Genomic DNA, 18,252 nt, shown 5'->3' with positions numbered 1-18,252 from the left:
ATGCTAGGCATAGCACCAACCATCCCAAGACTGTTGCGGAGGTGTCCTCTAGCAGTGAGACTGCTGCTCTCACACAGACTCTAGGAGAGATGACCAACATACTGAAGCAGCTACAACTGAATCAACAACAATCTCAACCTCCCTCACCACAACATAGTCAACAACTGGTTCCTCAGAGAGTATGTGGGATATGTGCATGCTATAGTCATTATACTGATGAGTGTCCACAACTCCAACAGGAAGATAACACCTTGGCAGCTACTCACAATTTCTATGACCGCCCAAATCAAGGCTCCTATCAACAAGGCGGCAATTACAACCAAGGTGGGAACTATAACCAAGGTTGGCAAGACAACTCCAACCAGGGCTGGAGAGATAATTTCAACCATGGCTGGAGGGACAACTATAACAGAGGAGGCAAAGACAACCAGGGAAATCAGAGGTGGAATAATAATAACAATCAGTAGAACCGGAATCAGCAGAACCATTCCTATCAACAGCAGAATCAGAACCAGCCTTACAAAGTACCTCACCTAAGGCAGACCCAAGGACCTCAGCAAAACCAATAGCAGATCCCTCAGATCACTTATCCCCCTTCCTCTTCTAACGACGAGATGCTTCGTTCTCTTGCACAAGGACAACAAGACATTCAGACTACACTGAACTTTACTCTAAATGGTCTGAATGCCACTTTACAAGCTCTCGTCTCCCGGATAGATTCTCTACCTACTCCCAACAACCAGCCTTCAAGCTCCAGTGGGATTCCTTCTCAACCCTTACCCAATCCCAAAGGTGGCATCAATGCCATCACTTTGAGGTCCAAAACCACACTGCAAGAGAAGAATCATGAGGAGCCAAGCCCACAAGAACACGCCCCAGTTGAGGACATGGTTGAAGTGGAGGATGTTAAAGAGGAAGCTGAAGTACAAGACATGGTTGAAGAAGAAGCAACTCAACCAGGGAATGGCGTACCAGAGGAAGCTGAAGCTAAATGAGACGCCATTCCTATCCCATTTCCACACCTTGCAAAGAAGCCCAGAAAGCATATAGAACTCGACCCAAAAATGGTAGAAATCTTCAAAAAGGTTGAGGTAATTGTTCCCTCTTTTGATGTTATTCAGTAAGCACCTAAATATGCGAAGTTTCTAAAGGATTTGTGCATGCATAGGGATAAGGTTAATGAATTAGAAACTATTCCTTTAGGTAGTTCCATATCTGCTTTAATGGGAGATATACCTGAAAAATGTAGTGACCCAGGTCCATGCATGGTTAACTGTACCATTCAAGGTGTAATATTTTCTGACTGTATGTGTGATTTAGGAGCGTGCGTGAGTATTATGCCTTTGTCTATATATGATGCTTTGAGGCTCCCTCCCTTAAAAAGGTCGGCAGCTCATTTTGTGTTAGCAGATAAAAGCATTATTACAGTGGTTGGAATTGCTGAGGACGTACTGGTGAGCATTAAAGGGCTCACATTTCCCATTGACTTCTATATCTCGGAAATGCCCCTTAATAACTCAGGGAGACCGTCATCCATCCTGCTTGGAAGACCATTCCTGAAGACTTCAAAGTTCAAGCTGGATGCCTTCTCAGGAACTTATTCTTTTGAGATAGACGACCGAGTAGTGAGCTTCAATCTGAATGAAGCCATGAAGCATCCTCCGGAAGATCATTCCATCTTCCAATTCGACATCATAGCTGCAGTCCACCAAGAAGAAGTAGAAGAGATGCACATGGAGTAAGGTCCAAGTGTGGGGAAACCCTCTGAACATAATGAAGATATTTTGCCATCATCACTAGCTCCAGAAGATCCAGTGCCTAGTCAGGAACAGAAATTAGAGTTAAAGCCCCTTCCACCCCACCTCAAGTATGCTTACCTTGAGGATAATCAGAAGCTCCCCGTTATCATTGCAAAGGAACTCACACCCCAACAAGAGGAGCAATTGCTTACTGTGCTGAGAAGACACAAGAAAGCAATTGAGTGGAGCTTGACGGATATAGTAGGCATCAGCCCTCAAGTTTGTGAGCACAGGATATTTTTAGAAGTGGGAGCAAGGCCTGTCCGTCAATCCCAAAGAAGACTGAATCCCACCATCTTGGAGGTTGTCAAGAAGGAAGTGACCAGACTGCTTGAAGCGGATATTATCTATCCCATCTCAGATAGCGAATGAGTAAGCCCAGTACAAGTGGTGCCCAAGAAGTCTGGAGTCACTACAGTGAAGAATGAGCAAGGAGAGCTCATATCAACTAGAGTGCAGAACGCCTGGAGGGTGTGCATTGATTACAGGTGCCTCAACCAGGCCACTCGTAAGGATCACTACCCCCTGCCATTCATTGATCAAATGTTGGATCGCCTGTCAGTTAAATCACATTATTGCTTTTTAGATGGTTACACAGGCTATTTCCAGATTCATATAACTCCTGAAGATCAGGAAAAGACTACTTTTACATGTCCCTTTGGAACATATGCTTACAAGAGGATGCCTTTTAGCTTATGCAATGCACCAGCCATTTTCCAAAGGTGCATGATAAGTCTTTTCTCTGATCTTATTGAAAACGGTATGGAAGTGTTCATGGATGATTTTAGCATATAAGGTGATTCCTTTAGCCTTTGCTTGGATAGTTTATCTAGAGTCTTAGACAGATGTGTTAGTTCAAACCTTGTTTTAAATTTTGAAAAGTGTCATTTTATGGTTAAACAATGTATTGTTCTAGGACATGTTGTTTCTAATACTGGTATCTTTGTAGATCCAGCAAAGGTAAATGTCATTTCTAGTCTACCTTACTCCTCCTCTGTGAGGGAAGTCCGTTCGTTCCTTGGCCATACAGGTTTCTACCAGAGATTCATCAAGGACTTTAGTAAGGTAGCATTACCTTTATCCAGACTGCTATAGAAGGATGTTGAATTTGAGCTGAGTGAGGACTGTATGGAAGCGTTTGATAAGCTGAAGATCGCCTTGACTCAAGCTCCAATCGTGAGAGGACCAGACTGGAGCCAGCCCTTTGAGATTATGTGTGATGCCTCCAACCATGCTGTAGGAGCGGCGCTGGCCCAGCGCACAGGTAAGGATCCTTTTATAATTGCTTATGCATCTAAGACCTTAGACGCTGCTCAGTCTAATTACACCACCACTGAAAAAGAGCTTCTGGCTATTTTTTTGCTCTGGATAAATTCCGAGCCTACTTACTTGGTACTAAGGTGGTAATGTACTCAGACCATATAGCTCTAAAGTATTTACTAGCTAAAAAAGAGTCCAAACCAAGGCTAATACGTTGGATACTGCTGCTGCAAGAATTTGATTTAGAAATTAAGGATAGGAGTGGTTCTCAGAATTTAGTGGCGGACCACTTGAGTCACCTTGAGCACATTAAGGATGACTCCACTCCTATCAATGATGCTTTTCCATTTGATAGCTTGTATGCAGTATCTGAAGTAGTTCCTTGGTATGCACCTGTAGCCAATTATCTAGTTAGTCACACCTTCTCTCCCAATTTTACTAAGCATTAGAGGGACAAGCTGAAAAGCAAGTCCAAATATTATATATGGGATGATCCATATTTAAGGAGGTATAGTGCTGACCAGATAATTAGAAGGTGTGTGCCTCAATCAAAATTTCGGTCCATTTTAGAGGCCTGCCACTCCTCTGAGAGTGGTGGACATTTTGGCCCTCAAAGAACAGCTAGAAAAATTTTAGACTATGGATTCTGGTGGCCCACTCTTTTTAAAGATGCCACTGCCTTTTGTAAATCTTGTTCCCCATGCCAGAGGTTTGGTAATATATCCAAGAGGGATGAGATGCCCTAACAAATTATGTTGTTCTGTGAGATTTTTTATGTTTAGGACATTGACTTCATGGGTCCGTTTCCAAACTCTAGCGATTTCTTATATATACTATTAGTTGTAGATTATGTTTCTAAATGGGTGGAAGCAATTCCCACCCGTACTGATGATGCTAACACTGTTGTCTCTTTTGTTAGAAACCATATTATCTGTCGCTTTGGATCACCACGAGCAATCGTGAGCGATCAAGGCACCTATTTTTGTAACAGGAGACTGACCGCTCTACTGAAGAAGCATGGCATTATTCACAATGTAGCAACCGCTTACCACCCGCAGACTAATGGACAAGCAGAGGTGTCTAATAGAGAGATAAAGCGTATCCTGGAGAAGATAGTCAAGCCTCATAGGAAAGACTGGAGCACCAGGCTACAAGATGCGCTTTGGACATATTGGACAGCATACAAGACACCTATAGGGATGAGCCTCTTCCGCCTAGTTTATGGAAAGGCCTGTCACCTCCTAGTGGAGGTAAAACATAAAGCATTCTGGGCGGTAAGAGAGATCAACATGGGATTTGAGAAGGCCAGAGCTGAAAGAAAGATGCAACTACAAGAATTAGAGAACCTTCGCCTAGAAGCATATGATAACTCCAGGCTATACAAAGAGAAGATGAAAGTTGTGCATGACAAGCACATCAAAAGGAAAGAGTTCAAACCTGGGGAGCTGATTTTCCTCTATAACTCCAGACTGAGGCTCATGCCAGGCAAGCTGAGATCCAGATGGGAAGGTCCCTACAGGGTAGAGAAGGCAGAGCCATATGGAGTCTTTCACCTGAGTCATCCTTCAAGCCCCAAATTCATCAAGGTCAATGGATATCGCTTAAAGTTATATCATGGTGAGAAGGTAAAGAAAAACAAGGAGCTGGAGATCTTTGATGAGCGGATAATTTATACGCTTTTTGACATTATTTTTAGTATGTTTTTAGTAGGATCTAGTTACTTTTAGGGATGTTTTCATTAGTTTTATGTTAAATTCACATTTCTGGACTTTACTATGATTTTGTGTGTTTTTCTGTGATTTCAGGTATTTTCTGGCTGAAATTGAGGGACTTGAGCAGAAATCAGATTCAGAGGTTGAAGAAGGACTGCTGATGCTATTGGATTCTGACCTCCCTACACTCAAAGTGGATTTTCTGGAGCTACAGAACTCGAAATGGCACGCTTTTAATTGCGTTGGAAAGTAGACATCCAGGGCTTTCCAGCAATGTATAATAGTCCATACTTTGGCCAAGAATAAATGACGTAAACTGGCGTTCAACGCCAGCTTTCTACCCAAATCTGGCGTCCAGCGCCAGAAAAGGAGCCAAAACCAGAGTTGAACGCCCAAACTGGCACAAAAGCTGGCGTGCAACTCCAAGAAGGACCTCTACACGTGCAACACTCAAGCTCAGCCCAAACACACACCAAGTGGGCCCAGGAAGTGGATCTATGCATCAATTACTTACTCATGTAAACCCTAGTAGCTAGTTTATTATAAATAGGACCTTTTACTATTGTATTAGGCATCTTTTGATCATCTTAGGATCTTAGGATCATCTTTGAACGCATTGTTCTTAGACTTTGGGGGCTGGCCATCTCGGCCATGCCTGGACTTTCACTTATGTATTTTCAACGGTAGAGTTTCTACACTCCATAGATTAAGGTGTGGAGCTCTACTGTTCCTCAAAGATTAATGCAAAGTACTACTGTTTTCTATTCAATTCATCTTATGAACGCGTGCCTGACAAACACTTCTGTTCTACATGAAATAAGCTAGAATGAATATCTCTTAGATCTCCTAACCAGAATCTTCGTGGCGTAAGCTAGAATGATGGCGGCATTCAAGAGAATCCGGAAAGTCTAAACCTTGTCTGTGGTATTTCGAGTAGGATTCAATGATTGAATGACTGTGACGAGCTTCAAACTCGCGATTGCTGGGCGTTAGTGACAGACGCAAAAGGAGGGTGAATCCTATTCCAGCATTATCGAGAACCGACAGATGATTAGCCGTGCTGTGACAGAGCATGTGAGCATATTTTTCACTGAGAGGAGGGGATGTAGCCACTGACAACGGTGATGCCCTTGCATACAGCCAGCCATGGAAAGGAGTGAGACAGATTGGATGAAGATAGCAGGAAAGCAGAGGTTCAGAGGAACGGAAGCATCTCCATTCGCTTATCTGAAATTCCCACCAATGATTTACATAAGTACCTCTATCCCTATTTTATTATATAATATTCGAAAATACCATTATCACTTTATATCTGCCTGACTGAGATTTACAAGGTGACCATAGCTTGCTTCATACCAACAATCTCCGTGGGATTCGACCCTTACTCACGTAAGGTATTACTTGGACGATCCAGTGCACTTGCTGGTTAGTTGTATCGAAGTTGTGAACCATGGTATTGGCACCATGTTCTTGGCGCCATTGCCAGGGAAAGAAAGAGCCATGAATTTTACATAATCAAAGTGTAATCACGATTGCGCGTACCAAGTTGCTCACGTTGCCAGGGATTGTTTGAGCCTGGACATCACAATTTCGTGCACCAAGTTTTTGGCGCCGTTGCCAGGGATTGTTCGAGTTTGGACAACTGACGGTTCATCTTGTCGCTCAGATTAGGTAATTTTCTTTTTTGTTTTGTTTTCACAAATTTTTCAAAAAAAAAACTTTCAAAAATTTCTTATCTGTTTTCGAAAAAAATAGAAAAATGTTTTCAAAAATTTTATTCAGAATTTTTAAGAATGAATTCTAGTGTTTCATGAAGCATGTAAAGCCTGGCTGGCTGTAAAGCCATGTCTAAATTTATTTGGACTGAGGCTTGCAATTTGTTATCAAGAGCAATATACTATGGCTGTAAAGCCATGTCTAGTGTTTTGGACCGGAGCTTTCATTGAAAGCTTGGCTGGCTAGTGAGCCATGTCTAATTCCTGGACTGAAGCTTTAGACTAACAATGCAAGATTCCTGGAATTCATATTAAAAATTTTGGAATCCTTATTTTTTCTTTTTCATATAATTTTCGAAAAAAAAAATCCAAAAATATTAGAAAATCACAAAAATAAAAAATATTTCTCTATTTCTTGTTTGAGTCTTGAGTCATGTTATAAGTTTGGTGTCACTTGCATATGCATCTTGCATTTTTCGAAAATTTCATGCATTCATAGTGTTCTTCATGATCTTCAAGTTGTTCTTGGTAAGTCTTCTTGTTTGATCTTGATGATTTTTTTTGTTTTGTGTCTTTTCTTGTTTTTCATATGCATTCTTGAATTCTTAGTGTCTAAGCATTAAAGAATTCTAAGTTTGGTGTCTTGCATGTTTTCTTTGCATTAAAAATTTTTCAAAATTGTGTTCTTGATGTTCATCATGATCTTCATAGTGTTCTTGGTGTTCATCTTGACATTCATAGCATTCTTGCATGCATTCATTGTTTTGATCTAAAAATTTCATGCATTGCATTTTTTTTTTGTTGTTTTTCTCTCTCATCATAAAAATTCAAAAATAAAAAAAATATCTTTCCCTTTTTCTCTCATCAAATTCGAAAATTTGGATTGACTTTTTTCAAAAATTTTTAAAAGCAAATTGTTTCTCATGAGTCAAATCAAATTTTCAATTTGAAAATCTTATCTTTTTCAAAATCTTTTTCAAAAATCAAATCTTTTTCAAAATTCTTAGTTATTTTCGAAAATTCCAAAAATATTTTTCAAAAATCTTTTTCCTATTTTTGTACCAAATTTTCGAAAATAACAATAACAATTAATGTTTTGATTCAAAAATTTCAAGTTTGTTACTTACTTGTTAAGAAAGATTCAAACTTTAAATTCTAGAATCATATCTTGTGATTTCTTATGAATCAAGTCATTAATTGTGATTTTAAAAATCAAATCTTTTTTTTAAAAAACTAATTTCTATCATATCTTTTCAAAAATATCTTCTCATCTTATCTTTTTCAAAAATATCTTTTCTAACTTCCTAACTTCTTATCTTTTCAAAATTTGTTTCAACTAACTAACTAACTTTTTGTTTGTTTCTTAACTTTTTCAAAACCACCTAACTAACTCTCTCTCTCTCAATTTTCGAAAATATCTTCTCCCTTTTTCAAAAATTTCTTTTTAATTAACTAATTATTCTTATTTTTATTTTTGATTTTAAAAACTTTCAAAAAATACTAACATTTTTCAAAAACCATTTTCGAAAATCACTAACCCTTTTTCAAAAAATTATTTTCGAAAATTCTCCCTCTCCCATCTTATTCTATTTATTTATTCATCTACTAACATCTCATCTCACATCACAACCCTCCTCACAGTTGTGTTTCTTCCATTATATTACATTCTTTGTCTCCCCTTCTTCGTCTACTCACACAGGGATCCCTATATTGTGGTATAAAGGATCCATATTATTATTATTATTTTTTTCTGTGCCCTCTTCTTTGTCATATGAGCAGGAGCAAGGATAAGAATATTATTGTTGAAGCAGATCCGGAACCTGAAAGGACTCTGAAGAGAAAATTAAGAGAAGCTAAATTACAACAATCCAGAAATAACCTTTCAGAAATTTTCGAACAGGAAGAGGAGATGGCAGCCGAAAATAATAATAATGTAAGGAAGATGCTTGGTGACTTTATTGCACCTAATTCCAATTTACATGGAAGAAGCATCTCCATTCCTGCCATTGGAGCAAACAACTTTGAGCTGAAACCTCAATTAGTTTCTCTGATGCAGTAGAACTGCAAGTTTCATGGACTTCCATCTGAAGATCCTTTTCAGTTCTTAACTGAATTCTTGCAGATATGTGATACTGTTAAGACTAATGGAGTAGATCCTGAAGTCTACAGGCTCATACTTTTCCCTTTTGCTGTAAGAGACAGAGCTAGATTATGGTTGGATTCTCAACCCAAAGATAGCCTGAACTCTTGGGATAAGCTGGTCACGGCTTTCTTAGCCAAGTACTTTCCTCCTCAAAAGCTGAGCAAGCTTAGAGCTGATGTTCAAACCTTCAGACAGAAAGAAGGTGAATCCCTCTATGAAGCTTGGGAAAGATACAAACAGTTGACCAAAAAGTGTCCTGCTGACATGCTTTCAGAATGGACCATCCTGGATATATTCTATGATGGTTTATCTGAGTTATCAAAAATGTCACTGGACACTTCTGCAGGTGGATCCATTCACCTAAAGAAAACGCCTGCAGAAGCTCAAGAACTCATTGACATGGTTGCTAATAACCAGTTCATGTACACTTCTGAAAGGAATCCTGTGAATAATGGGACGCCTATGAAGAAGGGAGTTCTTGAAGTTGATACTCTGAATGCCATATTGGCTCAGAATAAAATATTGACTCAGCAAGTCAATATGATCTCTCAGAGTCTAAATGGAATGCAAGCTGCATCCAACAGTACTCAAGAGGCTTCTTATGAAGAAGAAGCTTATGATCCTGAGAACCCTGCAATAGCAGAGGTGAATTACTTAGGTGAACCTTATGGAAACACCTATAACTCATCATGGAGAAATCATCCAAATTTCTCATGGAAGGATCAAAAGCCTCAACAAAGCTTTAATAATGGTGGAAGAAACAGGTTTAACAATAATAAACCTTTTTCATCATCCACTCAGCAACAGACAGAGAACTCTGAACAAAATGCTTCTAATTTAGCATATATATAACCAAAAATATTCAAATAATTAAGCAAATAAGTGAATAAGGGGATAAAATTACCCTAGTGCTAAATTTAATAAAATTATCATGCACATGATATGAAATTAAAGAAAAATTTGGTACATGAGTATGTGAATTGTACAATAGTGAGAATTTTGGATAGCTAGGCATGATTTTAGAATTATATAGAGTGTGTGTGTGTTAGGTAAGAGCTTAGGTTAGTTAAAGATTCATATTATAGCTCACTTGGTCATACATGTATCCTCACCCTTACCTTAGCCCCATTACAACCCTGAAAAGACCTCATGATATTTGCATTGATATACTAAATATTTGTTGATTGGTTAGATGAAGAACAAAGTTTAGAAAGCATGACTAGGGAAGAGTAGAGTGATTAACCCTAGACACTTGAGAGATTAGAGTGCATATACACTACCAGTAAGGGTTCAACGCTTGATTCTATGTTCCCTACTTTCATGAGCTGTCTTCTCACAAGTTTACTTGTCTTTACTGTATGATTTGAATTAGTGAAATCTGATTTATGTTTGTCTTGGAGACATTGTTTACTTTTAACCAAGTAGACAGAATCATCTCAGCATATAGTTGCATTCATATATAGGTTGCATTGCATGAGTCTTACTTTCCCTTATTCATTCTCTTTGTCTCCTTGAGCTAAGCATGAGGACATGCTAATGTTTAAGTGTGGGGAGTTTGATAAACCACTATTTTGTGGTTTATCCTGTGCTAATTTGAGTGGTTTTTATTAATACTTTACTCACTTATTCATATGATTTGCATGATTTTACAATTCCTTCCTAGTTTTGTTCTATAATTGAAAACTTGCTTCCTAAGCCTTTAATTTGTGTATTTTAATTCCCCTTTGTACCATTCGATACTGTGATCTTTGTGTTAAGTGTTTCAGGCTTTACAGGGCCAGAATGGCTTAGAGGATGGAGAGGAAGCTTGCAAAAATGGAGGAACACAAGAAATAAAGGAGATGACCAGTGAGTATCGACCCGCACGCATGGCTCACGCGTGCGCGCGATCTGGAGATTTTCACAGTGACGCATGCGCGTACCTGACACGTACACGTGAAAGCGAGTTTGTGCAGCGATGCGTGCGCGTACCTGACGCGTACGCGTGACACGCAAAGATGGCCAGCGACGCGTACGCGTGACTGACGCGTACGCGTGACATGCGTGACCTGCAGAAAATGCAAAAAATGCTGGGGGTGATTTTGGGCTGAGTTTAGACCCAATTTTCGGCCCAAAAACACAGACTAGAGCCAGAGGACAGCAGAGACTCAAGACACATTCTCATTACGCATAGTTTTAGTTTAGTTTTTGAATCTTAGAGAGAATTCTACTCCTTCCTCTAGGTTCTTCACATTCAAAGTTCTAGAATTTATTGCTTTTGCTTTGGATATTGAGAAGAGTCATTACCTCCGTGGGATTCGCTATTATTCTAGTATGCTTTCTTATTCCTTTACTCTTTTGATTACTTATTAACCCTATTCAGATAAGGATGTTGCATTTTGGGATTTATTAATGCAAAGTACTATTTTTATTTTTTATTAATTTTTAGTTATTATTTAATTTATCATGTCTTCCTTTTATTCCCTTTTTAATTCTGTGAAAGTTATATTCATGTTAATGGAGTAGTTTCCTAACTTGATTGGGAGTTGATTAAGGGGAGAACCTTGAGTTGGAATACTCAAGTGTTAATCTTAATCGGAAGTTCTTGGCTGACTCTCTAGTCTCTGACTCTAATCCTTTCTTAGGAAAAGATTAGAACTCGAGTGATAGAGTTGGTTAGTTAGTTACTTGACTTTCCCTTATTAAATAAGGGATGACCAAGTAGAATAACACCCTTTTATTATTACACTTGAGAAATTCAACAAGGATAGAAATTCCAATTAATCTTCTCCCGGTCAAGGCTTTTATTTGAATTATATAAATTCTCTCGTTAATTTCCATTGCTTCAATTTACAATTATTTGTTTTTCTGTTTCTCAAACTCAAAAATTTCTTAGAAAACCTCTGACCAATAAGCTACACTCTTTTTTCAACTTGTTGGGAGACGACCTGCGATTTTTACTCCCAGTATTTTGTTCTTAATTTTGTGACAACTCTTTTCTAAATTGATAAGCGGATTTTAGTCGGTTAAGAACTGTACTCGCAACGTATTTCTTACATCAATTTCTTAATCGGCTAATTTCCGCCATGTCAATTTTTGGCGCCGTTGCCGGCGAGTTGCAACAGTGTGCTAATTTATTGGTTGGAATTTATTTATTTGTATTTTTTATTTTATTTTATTACCATGAGCTGTATGTTTCTTTCATTGAATGACGCATTCGCTGCCTGATCTGAGCTTAGCCGCATTTGACCCTAAAATTGAAAGAACTCTTTCACTTATTAGGCGAGCTCGGCATCGGTTAGCCTCTGAGAGTGGTGAAGTGGTTATTGCCAATTCACCAGTCTTATCTGAGAGCAAATCTGAACCACCATTTGAGGAAAAAATAGGCTCCCCTACTACTGATTCAGTTGATTTACGTGCAGGTAATATGGCGGAGTCCCGGAGGATTACTCTCTAGGAAGCAGGAGCTCCATACTTCACCCTGCAACCGTATCACGCGCGTCACCCAAATCTGGCTGCAGAGTTTGAACTGAAAACTGTGCTAATCAACTTGATACCTAAGTTTCACGGCTTACCTGCTTAGTAGCCTATAAAGCACCTCAGGGATTTTCAGACAGCCTGTTCTACTGTTAGGCATCATGGTGCAGATGAAACTTCTATTCTGCTAATTGTCTTCCCATTTTCTCTTGAGGGAAAGGTGAGGAAGTGGTACTACACTCAACCTGAAGCGGTTGTTACCAACTGGGATTCGCTCAGAAGGAAGTTCCTGAACAAATACTTTCTGGCCAATTTCCGCCACGTCAGAATCCCTTTTTTCATTGTGCTCCTTCCACACAGATTTCTGAGAGCACTTGATCCAGTCTCTGATCAAAGTTGACTCTTCTAGTGTAAGGATGTGGGTCTCCTTGCATCAAAGGCAAGTTGAACGCCAACCTCACACTTTTCGGACTAAAATCCAAGATTCTCCCTCGAACCATGATTTGGGATTTGGGTTCACACTAATGTCATGATTTTTCATGACCCATGCATTAGCATAGAACCCTTGCACCATTAAGATCCCAATTTCTTGGATGGGATTGGTTAAGACTTTCCAACCTCTTCTCCGGATCTCTCTTCGGATTTCTGGATACTCATTCTTCTTAAGCCTAAAAGGGACCTCAGGGATCACCTTCTTCTCTGCCACTACTTCATAGAAGTGGTCTTGGTGGGCTTTAGTGATGAATCTCTCCATCTTCCAAGATTTAGAGGTGGCGGCTACGACCTTTTCTTTCCTCTTTCTAGAGAGTTCTCCAACCTTGGGTGCCATAAGTGGTAATGGAAAGCAAAAAGCAATGCTTTTCTCCCACTAAACTTAAAAGATTTGCTCGTCCTCGAGAAAAAAATAAATAAAAGAGAAGAATGGAGTAGAAGAAGAAGAAAATAGAAGAAGAAGGAGGGAGAAAGCAATTCGGCCAAGGGGGTTTGATGTGTACGTATGAAAGGTTAGAATAAGGGGTATTTATAGAAGTGGGTTAGGGTTGGGTTCGGTCATGGGTGGGATAAATGGGAGGGAAGTTTGATTTGAAGTGGGTGGGGGTTGGTAGGAGTTATGATGGATTTGGAAAAATGATATGGATGTGATTGGGTTAGGGTTTATTGGGAAGAATGTATGGGGAAGAGTGAAAGTAAAAGGGAAGAAGTGGGGTAGGTAAAGATGCTATGGGACCCACTGGTCCTGAGAGGCTAGGGAATTTAGATTCCCTGTCCTTCTTTCATGGGCGTTGAACGCCCAGCGCTATGCTCTTGGCTGGCGTTCAACGCCAGCTATGCTGCCAATTGGGGCGTTGAACGCCCAGGCTATGCCAGTGGCTGGCGTTCAATGCCAGCATGACACTCTATCCAGAGTGTTCTGTTTTCATTGCTGAACCTTTCTATCTCTGTTCAGACTGCTTCACATGATCATGAACCTAAAGAAATAACTAAAGAAAAACAAACTTAAGAAATTAGAGGAAATAGAAATAACTAAATAAGGCTGGGTTGCCTCCCAACAAATGCTTCATTAACGTCACTAGCTTGACGGTTAGCTCCTTATAGAGAGTGATATAGGCTCAGAATTTCGTCTCTTATAGTGAACTTTCTTCCTATCTTCTCATAGATGAGCTCTATATGCTCTAGAGATAAGACACGACTCACTGTATGTGGTATGACTGATTTCTTGGTGAAGACAACTCTCATGCCAGGTGAGAGGCCTTTAGTGGGGACTTTCTTGTCCTTCTAGCCTTTAGGTACTTTCTTCTTAGTACCTTTGTTTTCAGTGCTTGTTGATGGCCGCCCAACACCAAACTTAGAATTGATGTTTGGGGGCTTAGTAAAGCTTTGCACTGAAAGAGATGGTTGGAACACTAAGTGTTGCACAGTTATCTTTCTTTTTTCAGAGGGAGAGTTGGGGTGAGGCATCTTGAACAAGATGTGATCCTCTCCTAGTTGTAGAATTAGTTCTCCCTTAGCTACATCAATGATAACATTGGCAGTGGCTGGGAAAGGTCTTCCAAGGATGATGGATTCATCCTCATCTTCCCCGGTATCTAAGATTATGAAGTTTGCAGGGATGTACAGGTCTTCAACCTTTACCAATACATCCTCTACTAAGCCATATGCTTTCTTCATTGATTTATCTGCCATCTCTAGTGAGATATTTGCAGCTTGTACCTCAAAGATTCCTAGCTTCTCCATTACAGAGAATGGCATGAGGTTTATACTTGACCCTAGGTCGCACAGAGCCTTCTCAAACATCATGGTGCCTATGGTGTAAGAAATTAGGAAGCGTCTGGGATCCGGAAGCTTCTAAGGTAGCTTCTGCTGTACCAAAGCATTGAATTCTTTGGTAAGCACTGGAGGTTTTTCCTCCAAAGGTTTTGTACTAAATAACTTAGCATTCAGCTTTATGAGAGCTCCTAGGTACCGAGCAACTTGCTCTTCCCTAGTGTCCTCATCCTCATCAGAGGATGAGTATTCATCAGAACTCATGCATTGCAGGAGTGCATGCAAGGGAACCTCTATGGTCTCTACATGAGCCTTGGCTTCCTTAAATTCTTGGATAGGAATTTCTTCAGTGGGTGTTGAACACTCAGTAAGTAAGCCATTACTGGCGTTCAACGCCAGTTCTGGTGGTTCTTTGGGCGTTGAACACCCATCATGCATCCCTTCACTGGCATTTAACACCAGTTCCTTTGCCAAGTTGGGCGTTGAACGCCCATTAAGACCTTCCTTACTGGCGTTCAACGCCAGATTCCCTACCAGTTGGGGTGTTGAATGCCCAGTGAGGACTTTCTCACTGGCGTTCAATGCCAGCTTTGATGCCTGTTGGGCGTTGAACGCCCAGTGAGGTCTTTCTCACTGGCGTTCAATGCCATCTGAGTTTCTCTAGGTTCGGCCTCATCCTCTGTGGTGATGGCCTTGCACTCTTCTCTTGGTTTTACTTCAGTGTTACTAGGAAGAGTGTCAGGAGGAGTCTCAGGGATTCTCTTGCTCAGTTGACCAACTTGTACCTCCAAATTTCTAATGGAGGATCTTGTTTCAGTTATGAAACTATGAGTGGTCTTAGAGAGGTTGGAGACTATAGCTACCAAGTCAGAAAGGCTCTGCTTAGGAGTCTCCACATGTCCCTAAGAAGATGGGAATGGTGGTCTGTTGTTGAACCTATTTTGGGTTCTTCCACCTTGATTATTATTGAAGCCTTGCTGAGGCTTCTATTGATCCTTCCATGAGAGGTTAGGATGGTTCCTCCATGAGGGGTTGTAGGTATTTCCATAGGGTTCTTCCATGTAATTCACCTCTTCCATGGTGGGTTGGTAAGGATCATAAGCTTTTACTTCAGAGGAAGCTTCTTGAGTGCTGCCAGCTGCAGCTTGCATTCCAGTCAAATGCTTAGAGATCATATTGACCTGCTGGGTTAAGATATTGTTCTGAGCCAATATGGCATTCAGAGTGTCAACTTCAAGAACTCCTTTCTTCTGAGGGACCCCATTGGTCACAGAATTTCTCTCAGAGGTGTACATGAATTGGTTGTTTGCAACCATCTCAATGAGTTCTCTTGCTTCTGCAGGCATTTTCTTCAAGTGGAGTGATCCACCTGCAGAGCTGTCCAATGATATTTTGGAAATCTCAGACAAGCCATCATAGAAGATGCCTAAGATAAACCATTCTGAGAGCATGTCAGAAGGACATCTCCTGATCAGTTCTTTGTATCTTTTCCAAGCTTCATAGAGGGATTCACCTTCTCTTTGTCTAAAAGTTTGAACTTCCACTCTGATTTTGCTCATCTTTTGAGGAGGAAAGAATTTGGCCAAGAAAGCATTGACTAACTTTTTCCAAGAGTCTAAGCTTTCTTTAGGTTGAGAATCCAACCATATTTTAGCTCTGTCTCTAACAGTAAAGGGAAAGAGCATAAGTCTGTAGACCTCAATATCCACTCCATTAGTCTTAACAGTGTCACAGATTTGCAAGAATTCAGACAGGAATTGGTGTGGATCTTCTAGTGAAAGTCCATAGAACTTGCAATTCTGTTGCAAAAGAGAGACTAACTGAGGTTTAAGCTCAAAGTTTTTAGTTCTAATGGAAGGTATGGAGATACTTCTTCCATAGAAATCAGAGGTTGGTATGGTGTAGTCACCAAGAACCTTTCTTGCATCTCCTCCATTATTAGCATTGTCTGCCATGTCTTCAGCTTCTTGCTTGAAATTTTCTGAGAGGTTTCTTCCGGAGTGTTGTGCTTTAGTTTGTTGTAAACTCCTCCTTAGAGTTTTCTCAGGTTCAGGGTCAGGACTAAAGAGAGGTTCTTTATCTCTGTTCCTAGTCATAAACAAGAAAAAGAAGATATAAGAAAGAAGAAGAATGAGAGCTCTATGTTCAAGAACAGAGGACTCCCTGTGAGATGTGAAGAAGAAAGAGAAGAAGACTGAAGATAGAGAAGAGAGAAGAAGAATTCGAAAAAAGAGGGATAGAAATTCGAAAATTAGAAGTAAAAAGAGAAAATATTTTTGTTTTTATTTTTATTAATTAATTAAATTAAAAAATAAAATTAATTAACTAAAAAGATTTGAAAATTAAATGATAAATTTTCAAAAAATAAGAGAGAGAAATTGAGAAGACATTTTGAAAATTAGAAGAGAGAAGAATTAGTTAGGAAGTTTTGAAAAAGAAGAAAGAGAAAACAAGTAACTAATTAAGAAAGATTTGAAAACAAGATAACATAGAAGATTAGAAAAGATTTGAATTTAAAATTTAGAATTAGAAAAGATAAGATAGAAGTTGAAAAGATTTGAAAAAGATTTGAACTTAAAATTTGAAAGTAGAAAAGATAAGATAAGAATTTGAAAAGATTTGAAAAAGATAATATTTGAAATTTGATTTTTGAAAATGATTTGCTTTTGAAATTTGAATTTTGAAAATTTAAATTTTAAATTTTAAAAATTAAATTTTAAAATTTGAATTTGAAATAAGATAAGATAAGATTTTTGAATTTTTAAAGAAAGATAAAAAGATAAGATAGTAATTTGAAAAAGATATTATTTTTGAAAAGATTTGAATTTGAAATTTAAAACTAAGATAAGATAAGATAATGATTTTGAAATTAAAATTTGAAAATTTTGTTGTAATTTACGAAAATTAAATCAAAAGATAGGAAAGATATTTTTTATTTTTTAAATTAATGAAGAAAGAGAAAAACAAACAAAAAGACACCAAACTTAAAACTTTTAAGATAAAAGCAAGAGGAAAAATAAGAACACTTTGAAGATCAAGAAGAACACCAAGAACAAAACTTAAAGAATTCAAAGAAAACAAGAACATGCAAAGGACACTAAACTTAAAAATTTTGAAAACCAAAAATACCAATTTCAAAAATTTCAAAAGAAAAAACATAAGAAGACACCAAACTTAAAGATTGACACAAGACTCAAACAAAAGACACTATTTTTTATTTATTTTTTTTTTGAAAAAGACTCAAGAAATTCAAAAAAGACTCAAACAAGAACAAAGACTCAAACCAAAGATAAAGATTGATAAAGAAAAGTAAAGTTTTTTTAAAAAGTTTTGATTTTTTTCCGAAAAAAAAAGAAAATAAAAAACTCAAACAAAATTAAAAATAATACCTAATCTAAGCAACAAAATAATCCGTTAGTTTGTCCAAACTCAAACAATCCCTGGAAACAGCGCCAAAAACTTGGTGCGCGAAATTAAATTTCGCACAACTGAACCAGCAAGTGCACTGGGTCGTCCAAGTAATACCTGAGTGAGTCAGGGTCGATTCCATGAGGATTGTGATTTGAAGCAAGCTATGGTTATCTTGTAGATCTTAGTCAAGCGGATAGAAAATTTGGTTGGTTGTTTAAAGCGCATAAAAGTAAAATAAAGAAAACGTTACTCAATTGATGGTGAAAGCAATGATAAGAAGATAGTTAAGGCTTCGGAGATGCTTTATTTTTTTGGATCAATTCGGTTTTATTGTCTCCTCCAACTGTGAATGATTTCTTCAATGGCAGGCTGTATGTGATCAACGCCTTTTTTGAGAGGTCGCCAATACTCCTCCAGATCTAAACCCCAGGGTTAGTGCGGACCTAGGCTGTATGTGATCATTATCCTTAGTGATCCTACTCAACGCCACA

The 18,252-nt window shown here is 38.7% G+C and overlaps 2 non-coding genes across 2 annotated transcripts; one reads left to right on the top strand and one right to left on the bottom strand.

Moving 5' to 3' along the window:
• Window positions 1–8,791: 8,791 nt before the first annotated feature.
• On the bottom strand, window positions 8,792–8,899 carry LOC112745756 (small nucleolar RNA R71). The gene has a single exon (XR_003173668.1). It is a non-coding gene; the product is annotated as a small nucleolar RNA R71 (small nucleolar RNA).
• Window positions 8,900–15,794: 6,895 nt separating this feature from the next.
• Window positions 15,795–15,903, top strand: LOC112746325 (small nucleolar RNA R71). Its single transcript, XR_003174216.1, has one exon. It is a non-coding gene; the product is annotated as a small nucleolar RNA R71 (small nucleolar RNA).
• The last annotated feature ends 2,349 nt before the right edge of the window (window positions 15,904–18,252 follow it).

Source organism: Arachis hypogaea, chromosome 14 (assembly GCF_003086295.3).
Source record: "Arachis hypogaea cultivar Tifrunner chromosome 14, arahy.Tifrunner.gnm2.J5K5, whole genome shotgun sequence".
NCBI lineage: Eukaryota > Viridiplantae > Streptophyta > Magnoliopsida > Fabales > Fabaceae > Arachis > Arachis hypogaea.
This window is presented reverse-complemented; position numbering and strand designations above follow the sequence as displayed.